The 19665-nt window shown below is 49.6% G+C and overlaps 1 protein-coding gene across 6 annotated transcripts in view; it reads right to left on the bottom strand.

The window, feature by feature from the left end:
• Positions 1-19665, bottom strand: part of FOXN3 (forkhead box N3) — a 407334-nt gene that overhangs the window by 329139 nt on the left and 58530 nt on the right. For 2 of the 6 annotated variants that reach the window (XM_055133774.1, XM_055133776.1), the window contains one exon: positions 7566-7659. The exons of the other annotated variants lie outside the window; for them this stretch is intronic. The gene's annotated coding sequence lies outside the window, so the exon portion shown is untranslated. The remainder of the gene's footprint in view (positions 1-7565; positions 7660-19665) is intronic. 6 annotated transcript variants of the gene reach the window in all.

Below are 19665 nucleotides of genomic sequence, written 5' to 3'. Positions count from 1 at the left end.
GCTCTGGTTGACTTTTCCTTCTTCCTTCCTGTAGCTTGGTCCCTGCACCCACCCTCTCTCTCCCATCTGAGAAGCATGGCGGCCCCAGTGTCAGTTCCATTCAGAGCCTGACACAGAGCAGAAGTTTAGTCAAGTTTGGTCTTCCAGAAACGAGCAGTTCAACTCCTGGAATAAACTCCCAGGGTCCCAAAACACAACGCAGAAAAGACATCTGCACCCCTACGTTCATCTCAGCACTACTCCCGACAGCCAGAAGCTGAAAATAACCCGAGTGCCCAAGAGCAGATGACTGGGTAAAGAAGCTAAGGCACATCGACTCGGTAGAATACTACTCAGCCGTCAGAAAAGATGAAGTCGTGCACTTCGCTTGTACATGGATGGAACTGGAGGGTACGAAACTGAGTGAAATGAGTCAGAGGGTGAGAGACAAACACAGACCGGTCTCGCTCAGAGGCGGGGTATGAAGAAACAGTCAGGGAATCACTTACAAAGGCAACAGAAACAAAGAGCAAGAGAACTGGTCCCTATTAGGAGCCTGTCACCGTAGGGGCAGTGGAGAGAGGTCGGGGTAAGGACCTCGAAGACAACCCTAGAGGGAAGCGGTTACTCTGGACAAGGACAGGGTGCTGAGAGGATAAAGGGACACGCATGATACCTACGGGTAAGGGTATTGTAAACCACAGTGCCTGAAGGGAAAAAGAAAAAGAAAAATGTGCCTGCCATAGAAATAGATTGCGGGGGGGGGGGGGAACGGTGATGATGGAGGAGAGAAACTGAGGTAGACACTGGTGAAGGGTATTGGAACACTGTATGCCTGAAAGCTAATCATGAATTACTTTGTAATGCGCCATGATTCAATGAGAAAGAAAACATACAAAAATTGATCCTTTTTTTTTTTCTTTCTTTCTTTTTGGGTGACACCTGGCGATGCACAGGGGTTACTCCTGGCTCTGCACTCAGGAGTTACTCCTGGCGGTGCTCAGGGGACCCTATGGGATGCTGGGAATCGAAACCGGGTCGGCCACGTGCAAGGCAAATACCCTACCTGCTGTGCTATCACTCCAGTCCCCGATCTTTTGTGTTTTATCGGAAGAGAACAAACTGGCATGTACACACAGCTTTTTAAAACCGCTTTAAGTTGGGGGCTGGAGCAATAGCACAGCGGGTAGGGCATTTGCCTTGCACGCGGCCGACCCCGGTTCGAATCCCAGCATCCCATAGGGTCCTCCTGAGCACCGCCAGGAGTAATTCCTGAGTGCAGAGCCAGGAGTAACCCCTGTGCATCGCCGGATGTGACCCAAAAAGCAAAAATAAATAAATAAACACACAAATAAATAAATAAGCTTTAAGTGTTTTAGTTTATGGGCAATCTGGGATCTCTGGTCAAACCACTAGGTGCTATTGTGGTAAAAGATGTTAGTGGGTGATCCATTGGCTGAGTTGGCCAAATGGCATCCTTCCTGTTGGGGTGCCCTCTGCTCCCCATGAGTTGAATTTTGCATAGGAATGATCCAATAATTAGCGGCCATGAGAACATGAACGAGTTCCTTTCTTAAAAGAATTTTTCTATTATCAAAGCCATACAACTGTCTCCTTCAAACATAAACTCACACAATTATCAACGGTCAGTTGTTCATTATCCAATTTTTCTCCTCTGGTGGAAACATTTGCAGGATTGCCTCCTTCGAGTTGATTGATCCCCCTCTGTTTTCTACCCAGAACCCCCTCACTATTTGCGGCTAGTTCGTTGTTATTTTCTAGTCTGTCTCCCCAGTGGACTGGGAGCCCTCTCCAAGGGCAGAAACTATTTCCATCCTGAGCTGCTCATCTCCCAACTGCCCAGCACCAAGCCTGACATGGATTAGGCACCTAGTAAATATTTGCCAAATGTCACCGCCTGAACTAATTAATTGATGAATTAATTAATGCCTAATTGAAGTTCTAGCTTGGTTGAGAGTCTCCAAACCAAGACTGTCAATCCAACAACTCGGCTGCCTCTTCAGAGAAACGTGCCAAGCAGAATCCTAGCCCTCGTGCCCTTAGGAGAGTCCCCCTCCCTGGGGACTCCTGAGGAGTCTGTGACCCTAGGAGAGCAAGCGGCCTGGGAAGAGAAGCCGGCAAAGGGAGGCGACGGTACCGTCTTGCTTCAAGAGATCATTCACACTGGGAATTGCTCCCGGTGGGAGAAGTGGATCTCCCAAATAGGTGGGTCTCTTGGTGGGGACCGGGGGGCGAGACTTGTGAAATATTGGATTGCTGCATCTCAAAGATCTTCAAAGGCCTTTGGGCTGTTTTTTTTTTTAATCTTTTTATTTTCAAAGGTAGTTCACAATATTTCATTACATTTAATACTCAAACACCGGATAGCACAGCAGGTAGGACATTTGCCTTGCACGTGGCCTACCCAGGTTCGATTCCTCCATCCCTCTCGGAGAGCCCGGCAAGCTACCGAGAGTATCTCGCCCGCCCAGCAGAGCCTGGCAAGCTCCCCATGGCGTATTTGATATGCCAAAAACAGTAACAACAAGTCTCACAATGGAGATGTTACTGGTGCCCGCTCGAGCAAATTGATGAGCAATGGGAAGACAGTGACAGTGACCGTGACTCAAACACCAATCCCACCACCATTACACCTTTCCACCACCAAATCTGGGATGTTTCTATCCCAAGCCCCAAGCCCTGTCCCAAAGCTCAACCGAAATAATATATTTTATATAGTCTGTTGGACTGGAGCGATAGCACAGCAGGTAGGGCGTTTGCCTTGCACACAGCCGACCCAGGTTTGATTCCTCCGCCCCTCTCAGAGCGCCCAGCAAGCTACCGAAAGTATCCTGCCTGCACAGCAGAGCCTGGCAAGCTACCCCTGGCGTATTCGATATGCTAAAAACACTAACAAGTCTCACAATGGAGACTTACTGGTGCCCGCTTGAGCAAATCGATGAACAACTGGACAACAGTGCTACAGTATAGTCTGCTATGAAAAACTGCTGAAAATGCTACAAAAAAGTATCTATAGAGGAAACAATGTGAAGATTGTTCTATTTTGGCAGGGGCCATTACAACATTCCTTAGGATATCACTAACATGTTGTTAAAGTTTGGGTGATGTGAGCTTTCGTATATGTATATCTGAAAATATGTATAAATGCATATACATATGTATATATATATTTCTTTCTATGATTAGTTGCCTACTATTTGAGCCCCATCAAGTCTCCATTCTTATGGAGAATGGTTAGGGAGTGTCTTATGATGTTGCGGCCACATGGTCCAGGAATACATTCACTTGTATGTGAGGCTTGGCCGAGTCTGTGGGGAACAGCCTTGAGCATGGTTGAGGTTGGGTTCTGGAGGTTTTCAATTGCCAGGGCTGGGTCCCTTGGAGGGGGGAGGGCTCTCACCTGCCCCCCTCTGGGGAGCCTTTGGGCTGGTTTCCGTAGGAGACACAGTGACTTTTAAATCCATATTACCAAGCTTATCTTAGATAAGACAGAAACAACAGAAACACAGAGGGGGCTGGTAGAGACACCAGAGTCAAAGTCAAAATATATGTTTGTTTTCAAGTACAAGTTTGGGACTAGAGACATCCCTACTCATTCGCTTTCCCTTTTCTCCTCCTGGTTTCTCTCCCTTCCTCCATCCTTCTCCCTCTCCATCACTGCCTTAATCCTTCCTCTCCATCCTTCTTAATATCCAACTGCATTTCAGATGGTTTCATTACTCCCTGCATCTATTTGTTTGTTGGAATATTTGTTCTGATTTCTTGGTCAAAAAAAAAACATATGATAAATATATGCATGTATGCAAGTAGGAACTGTATGGTTACAAAGATATGTGCATATCAATGCAGTATTATCTGTTTATTTACGCTTGCTAATACAGCAGGGTAACTGAGATAGGGGGCAAATCAAAGCAGTAGATTATTTTTAGTTTATTCATATCTGACTCCAGGACATGACCAGTTTAAACACGAGACTTTGCTTCCACACTTAATTCTATTAGGCTTAGGCTATTAAAACTAATTTATGTTTCAAAGGCATATACTAACTGATCATATGGGATAACATATGTAAAAGTACTCTGTAATTAAAGTCTAATGCAAATGTGTTATTACCACAATAATTTTCAATTTCCATGCGTGTATGTAGCTATATCTATATATTACAAAACTGATGCAATCTAACACAACAGTCTTCAAATACCTATTTCCCAGACCAGCACCTGTCAGTGATAAACTTCTTATTTGCTAGAGGCCAAATGAGAAGTATCAAAATAAGACATTACATTTTTCACAATGACAAATGTTTTATAGTTAGAGCATGGCTTTTTTACTTGGAAATTAAATTCTTACTGATTTTCATTTGTTCGCTCGAAGGTCCACTGTTTTATGAAATTACACTGACAACAAATGGTAAATTTCAAACCCCTTATTTGCAAAAGAAAAACATGGGAAACTCTTTTTTGAGATTTTTTTTTCTTTTTGAGTTACACCTGGCATTGCCCAGGGGTTACTCCTGGCTCTGCACTCAGAAATTACTCCTGGCAGTGCTTGGGGGACCATATGGGATGCTGGGAATTGAACCCGGGTCGGCGGCATAAAGGCAAACACCCTACCCGCTGTGCTATCGCTGCAGCCCTGTTTCTGAGACTTTTCTAATCCTTGGAATCTGTTTTATTTTGGGGAGGAGGCACCCCCAGGGGTGCTCTGGCACGATTCCTGATTCTGCTCAGGAGCGATCCCTGGCCCTGTTTGGGGACCCTTTACCCACATCTAACCTGGGCCAGCCAAAATGCCGCAAAAGCCTGGCCACCTGGAAAAGCTCCCTAGCCCCTAACTGGGAGTGGGCGGGGGGGGGGGGTGGCAAGGGGGGCACATTCGGGCAGCAAGCACATTTCCTGTGTGGCTGGGGACATGCAGGAGACATCTCGCTCCCATGAACTTCCCTGCCTCTGGTCCTGGCGTCTGAAATCTCAGAACATTGCTTCGGAGCTGAGCCACCTGGTCACCTACTGTCTGGGGCCTGTCCCAGCAGCCCTAACAGGGAGAAACCCCAACCCAAGTCGAGGCTCGGCCCAGGGCAAGGAAGAACTAAATTCAACAGGCAAAGCGACTTCCACATCCGTATGTGCAGCACCTGGTCCCTAAGGGGGCACATCCCTAAGACTGGGCTGCAGCACCCGTTGAGCCAGGCCGCTTCTAGGGTCCCGGTCCCCCCCCTGCAGGCTCAGGTCCCCCCTCCTGCAGGCTGAGCCGAGGCGGCGCCCTTTGATCAGCTTGGATCAGCCTGTTACAAATATGCTCCTATTATACCATCTCCAGCCGCCCTGAGGGCATCCATCTGGAGCCGGAGGGAAAGGGCCCTCCTAGGCCCTGCAGCCCTCAGGGCTGCGTTTCTGCTGCATGTGTTGTGTGTGTGTGTGGGGGGGGGGGGGGGAGGGTGGAAATGCTTCTCTGGGAGCTGCAGGGCATGGAACCCGGGACAGCGGTGGGGCCCAAAGCCCTGGAAGGCAGGCGCAGGCTCCCCCTGGCATGGGATTCCAGGGCAGGGCATAGAAACCCGGGCACGGGCCGGCCCTTCCCATCACACTTGCAGGTAACCCACTGAAGCGATGCACTCCCACTCCGAGCTCTGCCACGTGTGGCATTTTTTTTTTGGGGGGGGGGCTCACACCTGGCAATATACTGGGGTTACTCCTGGCTCTGCACTCAGGAATCACGCCTGGTGGTGCTCAGAGGACCATATGGGATGCTGGGAATCGAACCCGGGTCGGCGCGTGCCAGGCAAAAACGCCCTCCCCGCTGTACTACTGCTCCAGCTCCCAGGTGTGGCATCCTGAAGCTCGAGGCCTTTCAAGGACCCCAGTATTCCGAGACCTTATCACACTGGAGGGACCTTGCAGAGCGCCCCCCGCCCCCCACATTTCAAAAGCAAAAATGAATGAAAAGACCCCGTTATGCTTGGAAGATATTCGGGGTAAAAGAAAGTCACAAACATTCCCACACACTGTCAGTATCTCCCTCCTGCGTGGGGTGCAGTTTCCTGAACACCCCATGACCCTTTTCCCTTCCTTCCTGGGTTCAAGGTGATCGCTGTGCCAAACTGGGAGGGGAGGGGAGTGAAAGGGATGGGAGAGAGAGAAGAGAGAGAAAAGAGAGAGTGAGAAAGGAGAGAGGAAAGAGAGAGAGAGTCATGACTGACCAAACCACAAGGCTGAAGTGATACCAGGAGGACTGTCACGGACACTCAGAGGCAAGCAGAAAGAGCGAGAAAACAGCTCACCGATTTCCCATCAGCGGATACAAGAGCAGCCCAAACCCTAAACGAAACCAAGCACCTTCCCAAGGCCCTGGGGGAGCAGCTCAGGTGAACCCGGGCGATAGCACAGAGAGGGTCAAGGGCAGAGAGAGAGGATATACTGCGGGCAGTGGCCCCCGCCAGGCACGGCCTCTTGCAGTCACAGTGGGCCCTGCCGACGAGGGCTTCCGGTGGCTTCAAAGCAAGAAACTTTCAGAGTCCCGACCTTAACATTATCAGCTTTGAAGTCATGCACAATGACATCCTTTGGTTTTTCGTCCAAGGCACAGGGGGGTATTTGTTCCAGTTGTAAGCCTCCATTTACGCACCAGAAACATAGAAATATTTTCACTGAAGCTCAAGGCCGAGGAGCCAATTAAAACAACAACAGCAATGAATGGCGGGGGTGGGTGTAATAGGGTAATAGTACCATACTATAGGGTAATAGTACCATAAGTATAGGGTAATAGTACCATTCTTGCCTTCTACAGGGCCATCCCGGGTTCGATCCCCCGCATCCCGTATGGTCCCCTGAGCATCACCAGGAGTCCTTCCTGAGTGCAGAGCCAGGAGTAACCCCTGAGCTTCGTTGGATGTGACCCCCGCCAACAAACAAAACGCAGTGACTGGCAGGACCCGGGGTCGGGCGGAGCAAACATTCTTTCCAAGGGGCACCCCCACTGTGGTCTGGGGCTCAAGCGGTCCAATGTGCTCCAACGGTCTGAACCACGACATCACAACATCACAGAAGCAAGTGGTTTCAAACCATCCCCGGTCCAACCTGTCCTCACCAACGCCCCTTTCCTTTCAAAGAAGGCACCTCGGGCTCCGTCCATGGTTATCCCTAGACTGGGAGACCAAGCCGTGCCAGCGCTTTGTGCTCTGAGCACCTCTGACTTCTCCAGAAAGGTCCACCAGGACTGCTTCACTTCACAGTGGCCAACTGGGGACCGCCGCAGCCCGGCCCAGCCCTCCACCCTGTGTCCCCCGCCAGCATCCTGGTGAGAAAAAAGCAGACAACTCCTGACCTGCTAATAGAATAAAGACGGTAAAGATGGGCTCCCCAGCGTCCTCCCCACCCCTGGCCCAGGTTTTCTCTTTTTTCCTTTCTGCGAGTCTTGGGCCTCATCCGTGGTTCAGCCGTGGACACCAGAACCTTCCCTGAGCATTGCTCTTGGATCTGTTCTCATTCCCTTCCACAACGAAAGCTCTGAGACAACTCCCCACCCTCACCCCCTACCCCTGGAAAAATGAGATTCTGGGAACCTACCAAGGTCCATCGAAGAAAAGGGAATCGCACCCACATGCGTCATTTGCATGATGCGATGCTCTCGGTAAAACTAATCACTGAACTGGCGCCAACCCTGGAAGGGAAACAGAAGGAAATCTGTTGCCTCGAGATTTATCTTGCTTCTCCTTCTTCAAAGAACCCAGAGCTGCTCCTATAGCACCCGATGTTAGGCTCGGCCTGGGGCCAGTCATTGTCAGGAGCATCTGAGAAACCACTCAGCTCCGTGAGCTCAGTTGTTTTGTGAAGACTCTATTTGTTTGCTTAAGCGAGGCTGGGGGTAGGGGGCGGGGGCGGGGGGGGGGGTGCGGATTGCTCGAAAAGTTCTATGAAAATCCGCCCTCCACACAGGTCCCTCCCACCAAACATAAGCAGGCAGCTCCCCGGCGCGCGCGGCCACCACGCGCATTATCTCTGCCTTACAGGTATGAATAATGTATCACCAGACGGAACCCCTTCAAACACACCAGGACTGTATTCACAACAGAAATGTAAACATGACCCAGAGCTGAAGTTTGACGTTCACTCCGAGTTGTCTGCACGATGAAACAAGCTTTTGATTGGGGCCCGGTGGGACTGTCTGCATGGGTTGGGGGGCAATTCCCCTCGTGGGGAGCCAACACCCATTGGGCTCTTTCAAATGTCCTGTTGGAGGGCCACTTGAGAAACCCTTCAAGAGACCTTGCCTGGTCTGGGGGGCTCCATTTGGCCTTCAGAGCAAAGAGACCACAGCCCTCCGCAATTACACACAGAGAGGGACTATTTGGTACGGAAGAACTCTAAAGTGGTGCTTGTGGCTCGCTCGAGTTAAAAGACAAGGCTAATCAAAGGGACCCGGGGCTCAGACGATATTCAAGCGAAAAAGAGAACCCATAAAGAAAGCAGAACTCGGAAGTACAGCCCCCAGATACACAACTTGTAATTTCTAATAAAGCAGGGAGGCAGAACTTGAGTCACTGAAGAGAATGTTCAATGCCCAATTAGGAGCCACAGCCCCTCCGCAGCTTAATTACCCCGGAGATTAATTCCCTGGGTGGCAGCGCCCCCGAGTCCCTTCCCGGCCCACTCCATTGCTCGGTGGGAAGTCAGGGGAAAGGAGGGGTAGGGCAGGTGTGAGGCTCACAGCTCTTCCAGGGTTTTCTTTAGGTCTCAGGACTCAGGATCAAGGGACAGGCAGAGGCAAAGAGCACTGGTTCGCTAGCATGATGAAAATCAGCGCACTCTGGGTGGCTGGAAGGAGTCAACTCAAGTTAGTCTTCAAAACCTGAGGAGTGAAACAGGGCCAGAGCGATAGTACAGTGGGGAGGGTGTTTGCCTTAAGATGCAGGCGACCTGGGTTCATTCCCCGCCATCCCATATGGTCCTCCAGGCACAGTCTGGAGTGATTCCTGAGTGCAGAGCCAGGAGTCAGCCCTGAGTATCACTGAGGGTGACCCAAAGAGCAAAAAAAAAAAAAAAAAGTCAAACTCTAACTTGATGCTAAGAAACAAAAGGCAGAGAAAAGCCCAGGATACTAAAGGACTTATTTCTTTTTTTTTTCCTTTTTTTTTTTTTTTTTTTTGCTTTTTGGGTCACACCTGGCGATGCACAGGGGTTACTCCTGGCTCTGCACTCAGGAATTACTCCTGGCCGTGCTCAGGCGACCATATGGGATGCTGAGATTTGAACCCGGGTCGGCCGCGTGCAAGGCAAACTCCCTACCCACTGTGCTATCTCTCCAGCCCCATCTTTTTTCCTTATTTTTAAGCTTAAGAATTCTGTGCTGGAGAGATATTACAACAGGTAGGGTGCCTGCCTGGCACCTGGCTGACTCAGGTTCGATCCCTGGCACCCCGTATGGTCAGCTCTGTCGGGAGGGACACCTCAGAGCAGAGCCAGGAATAAGCCCTGAGCACCTCTAGCAAGCAGGGGGTGGGGGGGGTTGGGGGCGAGAACTCCTCTAGGGTCCGGCTGGTAGGGAGTTCAGAGGGGTGCAGTGCACGTTTTGCATATGCTGGCACCCAGGTCGGACCCCTGCCCCCTCAGCCTTCTCCCAGCATCCCCTCGGCCACAGCACATCACTGGCCAGGTCCTGCACACGGGGCCACTGGCCCACAGGGTTGGGCCAAGTCCCACCGTGGCTGACCCGGGGTCACGAGCACCCCTGCCAACACCCCACCCCCACCCCCGACAGCACCTCTCGGGAGGTGACCTCTGTCCCCTATTTCAAGTGTCCTCAAAGTACCTTTCTTCCTTTTGTTAGATTTTCATTTTCCCAGAATAAAGTAGGAGAGTTAGGGCTTTGCTCAGAGTTTTCGTTGTTCACTTTGCTATTTTAATATGCTTACATCTTGTTTCCTTTTTTTTTTTTTTAAATCACTAATCCAGTACAAGATTCAAAAGACTGTGGGGTGAAAAGCAAGTCACCCACACCTCTATTCCCAGCCACCCAATTCCCGTCTGCAGCAGGAAAGGGTAAACAAACAAAGCCCAGCGTATTCTACCACTGGGGAAAAACAAAACAAAACAAAACAAAAGACCTAAAACAAATAAGTCGGGCGGGGCGTCCTCTTTCAGACATCATCTATGCAAACAGGAGCACCCCCTCCCCTTTTGTTCGGCAACAAAACAAAGGCCTTTTGCAAACCATTCTGAACTGTGCATGCTGTCACTGAACCTAACTTCAGCACAGAGCGCCCGGTGTGGAGGGTTAAGTGCAAGGGCAGCTTTAAGGGACACGGCAAGAGAACACGTGCATTTTCTTGTCTCAGTGAACATTCTCGTGTGCTTTGCCAGTGCTGCGCCCGCAAACACTCCCGCTGCAGCTGGGTCTCGCTTCTCCACCTCGGTCGCTGCCGTGGTATCCACTTTTCTGAATGTCACTGATCAGACAGGTGAAAATTATCTCCAAGTTTTGGTTTAGAGTTCTCCTATTAGCAGGGCAGGGCAGCACCTTACCGGGTGTTAAAGACTCATTTATTTCCCTTCAGTCAACGGAAGGTTTCTATCTTGTTGACTTGCCACCCCTTCCTCCTCTTTTTTTTTCTTTTTTCTTTTTTTTAAACTAAAGGCAATCTTGATTTTTTTTTTTAAATAGCTCTCTACTGGGTTTTCAAGCCCATTCATACAATAGCTAATAACCACTATCATTAAGTAAAGAGGTGCTAAAATATAATTCTTATTTTTACCAGTGTTCCTTGGTTAGCAGACTGACCAAAGAGCTCACTCGAAGTTTGCAGCCAGGATTAAAACTTGTGTAAGTTGGTCTTCTAACTGTGTGTAAGACGTATTTACAACATCAAAAGTCCCCTTAGATTAAAGAAAAGATTACACAGGCACTAGTCTCTTTTTATCTAATGAAAAATTTCTATGTTCTTACTAGTCAGATTTCATCGTATAAAGAACAACTGAGACACCAAGTATATTAACTCCTTTTTTTTTTTTTTTTTTTTTGCTTTTTGGGTCACACCCAGCGATGCACAGGGGTCACTCCTGGCTCTGCACTCAGGAACCACCCCTGGCGGTGCTCAGGGGACTATATGGGATGCTGGGAATTGAACCTGGGTTGGCCGCGTGCAAGGCAAATGCCCTACCGCTGTGCTATCGCTCCAGCCCCGCATATTAACTCTTATTGTGATTTGGACCGAAACTACTTGAGCTTGGCTCTCTGGCCAAGCCACACTGTATAAACCTGTCAGAACCAGGTGGGCAGAGACCAGGACTAACACAAATCTTCCCCAGGAAGTTTGCCCACCCCCCACCCCCACTCCTGCCCTTGAACAAGCCTTCCCACACACAGGAGGAAGAGAATGGACACACGGCCTCCCATGGTGGGGCAGAAGGAAGCCCCCGAAGGGCAGAGGGAAGGAAATGCTAAGCCACATGAACTATGCCATGCCTTTGACCGCGGTCACAGATATTTCGGATTCTACACAGGCTACTGACCCCCAAGCATGCTCTGGCCTAGCCCTGGGACTCTGGTCCCCAGAAAAGGGGTTATAGGTCGAAAAGAGACCAGAGCATTTGAGGAAAGAGCCAGGAAGGTATTTTATTTTATTTTATTTTTTTAATTAATTTATTCTTTTATTGAATCACCATGTGGAAAGTTACAAAGCTTTCAGGTTTAAGTCTCAGTCATACAATGCTCGAACACCCATCCCTTCACCAGTGCACATATTCCACCACCAAGAATCACAGTACCTCCCCCCCCCCCACCCTGCCTGTGTATCTGATACATTTCAAGGAAGGTATTTTAAAAGGTGGGAAGGATTGTATTTTGTCATGTGGGGGACTGGGGGAAACCAGAGCGGTGAGCAATGGAAACAAAAATAGAAAGAGACTCAAGACAACGAGAGCTCCCTTGAGGGCCTGGCACGTGGCCTCCCTGGGACGCACAGAGCGGAGGGAGTTTGGTGGGCTTGGAGGGTGGGACCCAAGTTTACGCATCTAGGCAAACATTCAAGGACTTCAGATCCAAGCTGTATCTGGCAGGCCTGAGATCACAGGCCCTGGGTCCATCACCCAGGTCTGGTCCGTCTTCTAGGCCAATGTTGTCAGAGCACATTTCTGAAAAGGTGAGCTTATGCCTTAGAGGAAAGGTCACACTGTCCTCTGAGATCCTCCGTTAGTCTGTTCACTCCACTCAAAGGGAGTTCTTGCCCTAGGAGGAGAAAAATTCCTGTGGTCCCACGTACTAACAGGGCAGAATTCACCTAGCGGAAAGGTTGGGGAGAGGAAGTGGGTTTGGAGCCTCGGGCACCCATCTAGAGTCCACACAGGCACAATACCTCCCAGGTGACCCAGGCCCGGAAAATCGAGTGACGACGTAGATGCCCCCCACAGCTGCCAGTACCCCTCCACCCCACACTGGGTGGCGCAGTCAGGGTCTTCTGGCAGGACCCTCACAACAAACCTGCCCGCTGGGGTGTGGAAGGTGCTGAAGGCAGAGACCCCCATTGCCAACATGGAGGTAGGCTTTGGGCGGTGAGTCCTCTAAAGTTTGAACGGGACTTGAGAACACAACGACCGTGTCATTGTAGCTACCGATGGGACAATGAAGATGGATACTGAAGACTACTATGACTCCTGACAATCTGTCTCTCTCTGTCTCTGTCTCTCTCTCTCTCACACACACACACACACACTCATACACACACATTCACACACACTCACACACAAACTTCTTCCTTTCTTTTCTTTTCAACTGAATCACCGTGAGATACAGTTACAAAGCTTTCATGTTTGAGTTTCAGTCATACAATGACCAAACACCCATCCCTCCATCAGTGCACATTCTCCACCACCAATGTCCCCAGTATCCCCCCCTTCCAACCCACCCCCTGCCTCCGTAGCAGACAATTTCCCCCATACTCTCTCTCCTTCTGGGCATTACGGTTTGCAATATACTGGGGCTGGAGCGATAGCACAGCGGGTAGGGCGTTTGCCTTGCACACAGATGACCCAGGTTGAATTACTCTGCCCCTCTTGGAGAGTCCGGCAAGCTACCGAGAGTATCTCGCCCGCACAGCAGAGCCTGGCAAGCTACCCGTGGCATATACGATATGCAAAAACAGTAACAACAAGTCTCGCAATGGAGGCGTTACTGGTGCCCACTCGAGCAAATCGATGAGCAACGGGATGACAGTGACAGTGACACACACACTCACACACACTCACACACACACATTCTCTCACACACACTCACTCACATACACATACACACACACACGGCATCAGAATTTCTGCATACAAATACCACGGGGTGCAGCGCCCCTCCGCACCAAGGAGAGGGTGCGAGGAACTCGCAGTGGCTGTTGCCTGTGGCTGTTACAGGGCAGAGCAGTGCACACTGTCGTCACTCAGCCGCACTCTGGGGAAACGGGGCTCCCAGAGCTGTGCGTCCTGCATCAGCCCAGCACGGACACAGGCCAGAAGGGTCTGGCCAGGCTGTGGGGCTGCACATGGCTCCCAGGTCCCCAATGAAACAGCAGGGCCACCCTCCCCCTGACAGGAGGACCATACTCTGTCCCCAAATTATGGCAACAGCCTCTTTGGACAGCAAATGCCGAATGCGTTAGCTCGAGGGACTGGGCCCTGGCCTGTCACTGATTTCAGAGGTGACTCAGAGCCAATTTACAAGTCAGAGACTTATTACTTTGTAATACCCCATCGTTGTGGACTCTCCGGCAGGCTGTTTTCACCCAGGGTGCCCCAGAAGGGGGAGGGTGAGAAGCCTCCCCGCCCCAAGGGACCCAGCCCTGGCAGCCGACCTCCCCGGCACAACCACTGCCACTCTCCAGGCCGCTTTCTGGACACATTATAAGACAATTCCTACCAATTTCCATAATTACCATACCATATTTGATGGAGTTCAGACAGTAGGCAACAAATCATAGAGAGTAATTCATATACATATATGTATATATATGTATATATACATATATGTACACACGCGCACACACACACATACACACACACCTCTTGGAGAGCCTGGCAAGCTACCGAGAGTATCCTGCCCACTGTGGCAGAGCCTGGCAAGCTACCCGTGGCGTACTCAATAGGCCAAAAACAGTAACGATAGGTCTCATTCCACTGACCCTGAAAGAGCCTCCAATTGTTGGGAAAGACGAGTAAGGAGAGGCTGCTAAAATCTCAGGGCTGGGAGGAATGGAGACGTTACTGGTGCCCGCTCGAGTAAATTGACGAACAACGGGATAACAGTTACAGTGATACCCCATTGATACAGACCGAAAATCACACAAGGAAGACGCCGCACCCGTGCCAAGTGACTGTCTTTATGATCTGTGAAGAAACTTAAAAGGAAAAGAGCACCAGACCTGTGCCAGGTTGTTTCACTCAAGGCACCCTAGAGAAGGGTGGGTGAGACCCCTCTGGCATATGGAAAGGAGAGAAATACATGTGTGAGGGAGGGAGAGAGAGGGAGAGAAAGGGAGAGGGAGACAAAGAGAAAGAAGACAGAGAGAAGAGGAGGAGGAGAGAGAGAAAGAGAGAGAGAGAGAGAGAGAGGCACTGATTCAGGTCTGTGGAAGAAAGTAGATTGCTAAAATAGAGTCAAAGGAGCGGGGAGGAGGTCAAAAGGAATTTCAAAATTGTGCTAATAGCAAAAGGCATGTGATTGGCGAAACTGTGTGTGTGTGAACAGATGATGCCATGATGTCTTTTTAGGCACTGTAGCACTGTCGTCCTGTTGTTCATCAATTTGCTCGAGTGGGCATCAGTAACGTCTCCATTGTGAGACTTGTTGTTACTGTTTTTGGCATATCGAATATGCCATGGGTAGCTTGCCAGGCTCTCTGAGAGGGAGGGAAGAATCGAACCCAGGTTGGCCGCATGCAAGGCAAATGCCCTACGCGCTGTGCTATTGCTCCAGTAGCAACATCTTAAAATTTACTTCCGGGGCTGGAGTGATAGCACAGCGGGTAGGGCATTTGCCTTGCACATGGCCGACCCGGGTTCAAATCCCAGCATCCCATATGGTCCCCTGAGCACCACCAGGAGTAATTCCTGAGTGCAGAGCCAGGAGTAACCCCTGTGCATAGTCAGGTGTGACCCAAAAAGCAAAAAAAAAAAAAATTTACTTTCAAGTAGTCATCTCATTTTTTCCCCCTGTGTCTCATTTACCCCCATACCTAACCCTGCCCCTCTGTCTGCACAAGACAGCAGAACAGAAAACCATACCGGAAGCTTCCTGCCCCGCCATCCATTCCCCTGGAAGGCGTCGCCAAAGGGTTACTCCGAGGACACTGCAGACAAGTGCATGCTGTCAAAACTCGGCTCGATTAGACTAATAGCCCATGTTCCATTTCAAAACATGCCCCTGTTCGGTCCTGATGAGGAGTTATCAAAAGAAAATGAATTTCGACCACTCTTGAATGATGACATTGGCATTACTACGGAGACTCACCTCTCAGGCTAATTTGGGTTTGGAGCCCAAATCAACACTGCTGTCAGAGGGATGAAATTCCACTCACTCGAAACCTTGCGACCTACACAGTGATCAGTGGGAACTCTAACGTCTCAGGAACCGGGAAAGGGAAGAGCAGCTGAGGACCTCACATGGTGGCAGAATGGGATGGGCATAAGGCTCCATCCTCTGCACGGAAGAGATGCCAAAACACAATCCCCGAAAGGACACGCGGTCCGACCAGCAAACTTACTGCTGACGAGGATGAACGTGAAGTCGTCATTCTTGTGGGAAAGAAGGGGTGGGGATTATGGCTTGGGGTCATGTCTCAGCAGTGCACAGAGGCTACTCTTGGCTCTGTGCTTTTGAGAGTTGTTCCTGAGGGGGCTCGGAGGATGATGGGATGGTGGCATTCGAATCCAGGACTCCGACCTATGAAATATGCACTTAGTCCTTGGGCCCATCTTTCCGGCCCAACCACAGACACCACTCACTGCCTTCTCATTCAGCTCGATACCGTACTAGGAGTCTTCCTGGACTAACCCTCAGCAGGCACGGTTATGAACGGGTCCATCCACAGCGAGTAAGCTGGGCACATCAAGCCATGAGCATCTGGCCAGCACTTCTCATAGGCAAGTTTCAGATCATTTTGATTCTCAAGCTCGTCTGAGTCCCCCAGAACCACAAAGAGAGAGACAACATCATGAGTACCTGCAGTCACAGAGTGGTCGTGGCAGAACCGAGAGAAGGCAGGGGCTGTGGCTGCTAACTTGTTCCTTCTAGAAGGGTGTGGCATTAAAAGTCCTTGGGAGTCCAGATAAGGTACAGATGAGGCACTGTCAGGGAGTTCCATGGCATTCCACCCTGGAGATTCCCCCTCCCCACAAAGCAGATGAAGACGGAGTGACGGACACGAGAGCCTGGGGATTGTTTTGTTCAGAGGAGCAGAAAGGGAAGAGGGAAAACCGTTTCAGACGGCAGGAGGAGCCAGCCAAGTAGGGAGGCAAAGCCTGGCTTGTTTGGAGATCAGGAAGTCACTTCAGGTGCCATCTGGTTTGTTATTTTTCATTTTTTTTATTTTAAAAGTAAATGAATTTATTATTGTTATTATTTTTTATTGACTCACCATGAGATAAAGTTGTTATTGATTGGGTTTCAATCGTACAGTGTTCCACACCCATCCCTTCACCAATGTACATTTCCTACCACCAATGTCCCCAGTTTCCCTCCTGCCACCCCCCAGCCTGCCTCCCTCCCTCTCTCTCTCTCTCTCTCTCTCTCTCTCTCTCTCTCTCTCTCTCTCTCTCTCTCTCTCTTTCCCCCTCCCTCCCTTGGAGCATTATGATTTGCAATATAGGTACTGAAAGGTTATCATGTTTATTCCTCAACCTACTTTTTCAGCACGCCATTCTTATCCAGAGCAACCACTTCGAAGTTCCTCTAACATGGTGGTCCCTTCTCTATCCTAAGCACTCTTTAACCCCACCTCTTGAGGGAGGCTTCAAACTTCTGACCAGTCCTCCTGTTTCTACTGTCCTTGGGTATTAGGCTCATACTATGTTTTTCCATATCTCACAAGCCACTTGGTCTAAAGGTGGCTCAAAGGAGAGAACACGGGCGGTGAGGGTCATCGTTAAGGATTCTATGCCACATGTCCCGGGATTGAAGACATTCAAGTCACCAAGCTTCCCAGAAGATGAAATCTGAGTAAGGGGATAGTGGAGAAATAGTAACAAAGGAGAAACGGAGGATACTTGTGAGAACAGGTAAGGGAAATAAATGATCAAATGTCACAGAACACTAATAAAAAATAGAATGGATTTAAAAATAAATAGATTCGACTCTCTTAAAGGAAGGGCTTCAACAGGACTCAAAGAGACCCGGGGAATCTGTACAAAAATGACCACAACTCAGAGCTGGCCTCTGAATTGTTTCTTTCTCCTTCTTTACTAATATTCATTTATTGGTTTTGGGGGCGACACCAGGTGGTATTCAGGACTTACTTCTGACTCTGCACTCAGGGATCAGACCTGGAGGGCCTGGGGGACCATACGGGGTGCTGGAGACTGAAGCTTGGTCTGTCGTGTGCAAAGCCATTGCTCTACCCACTGTACCATCTCCCTGGCCCCTCTCTTTTCGTCTTAATTTCAGTTAATCCAAGGGTTAACTTAGATGCTTTTTCTCCCTGCTAACAGGAGAGTTATGTGTCATCCTTATGAACAATACATGAAGGAACCCAGGTCCTGCACTGGACACTCCTTTGTGGACACACAAACACAGAACAGGCTCTAGAAGCACAGTTGAGGGGGATCATGATTCCTCACAGACCGTCATTTCCAGAACTCTCACAAGCCTTCCCTACCCCCCTACCAGAACTGAGCTATGACCCCACGAAAGGATGTACTCAAGATCGGACCCCTTGGATGTCAGACTGTGACCTTGCCTGGAGACAGGAAATTGGTACAGAATGTAAGCTGAAGTGAAATTGTAGTAGGGGAAGGTGGACCCTAAACCCGGCTTGTCCTCAGCACCCAAGGGACATCAGGGATGCAGAGACGGAGAGTGGCCCAGATGGTCACTGCCTAGGGCTGTCCGGGCTCGCCCGCAGCCCCAGAAACAAATTCAGAGTGAGGCTCACAACAGGTTCTTTATTTTTTTTCCCCACTTTATTTAAACACTGTGGCTTTCAAAGTTGTTCACAATGATTCATGACAGTTCCCAAGCCCACCGACACTATTACCTTCCTTCCACCATTGTCCCATTTTCCCAACTACCTGTCAAGTCTGCCCCTGCCTCAGGGACAAAATAATTTATGTTATATCACTTGTTACCACTACGTGGCTAATAGTATTATTTAAAAAAAAAAAACTTTAGTAAAAAAAAAATTTCACAACAGATTCTGCCAAAAACCTTCTCTCAGTTGGGCCTTAACTTCGATTCAGAATTCAAACCTCCAGAGAAAAGGAGCAAACCAATGTCTGTTGGTTTTTAGTCTCTGGGACACACCCAGCAGTGCTCAGGATTTACTCCTGGCTTTGAGCTCAGGGACCACCACCCCTGACAGGGCTCAGATGTGGTGGCAGGGATCAAACCCAGGTTGTCTGTATGCCAGGCAAGCGCCCTGCCCACTAATCTCGTTGGTCCTGACTGTTGCTTTGGTTACACAGGTTTCATTTCAGTCTTTAGGAAGTTGGGTCAAAGAAATGGAAACTAAACTCATTCAGGGCCTGAAGATGCTTGATTGCCAGGCTCCATTCTGGAACTTCTGTCGGCTTCACCTACCTGGTCCGGGCCTCATTTTGAAATGAAGTAGTAGTAGTCTTCACAAGACCACTGAGGCATTGAAACCATGATTCAGTGACAGCATAGCTCAGAACGTTAATGGCTCTTATATCTGTTGAGGATGAACAGATATAAAGGCCAGGAAAAAAAAAGGCAAACACCTCATTCAAGAAATGCCCTACCCGGGGCTGGAGCAATAGCACAGCGGGTAGGACATTTGCCTTGCACGAGGCCGACCCAGGTTCAATTCCCAGCATCCCATATGGTCCCCTGAGCACCTCCAGGAGTAATTCCTGAGTGCAGAGCCAGGAGTAACCCCTGAGCATCTCCGGGTGTGACCCAAAAAGCAAAAATCAATCAATCAATCAATCAGTAAATGTCCTCTCACTGGTCAAAATCAAGGAGGAAGGACAGCTAAAGAGGAAATCATGGTGGTGTCTGTTTTTGCCCATGTGCCACAAAAGCATTTCATCTTCACGCAGCTCTGGCCTGCGGCCCTCCTGCCATCGTGAATTAATACCAAGAGATGCGGGGAGCTGCCAGACGCAGAAAATCAATACCTGGGATGCAAGGAGGAACTCTGAGCCCTATACTCCACTCCCTTTCTCCGACCTGCTGGAGTCCAGGTCATCTGACCCCAGGAAGATGAAACCTGCCGCATGGAGGAAAAAAACAAGAGGGGAGAGAGAGGCGAGCTTTCAAACTGTCCTCTACCCCTCCGCCCTGGGCCACAGGGTGCTTTTCATCTCGAATAATTCCTGGCTGGTGGGCTCTTCAGAACCCAGAGACTGAGGACCAGTAAAACAAACGCCCCTCGCAAAGCCCAACAAGAAATGCCTCTAACAATCGCACACGCACTCTTCTATTTTACCTTTTTTTTTCAAGAGTAAATTGCCG

The sequence above is a fragment of the Sorex araneus genome, chromosome 3, assembly GCF_027595985.1.
Source record: "Sorex araneus isolate mSorAra2 chromosome 3, mSorAra2.pri, whole genome shotgun sequence".
Classification (NCBI taxonomy): domain Eukaryota; kingdom Metazoa; phylum Chordata; class Mammalia; order Eulipotyphla; family Soricidae; genus Sorex; species Sorex araneus.
Note: the sequence above shows the minus strand (reverse complement) of the source record. Positions and strands in the feature narration are given on the sequence as shown.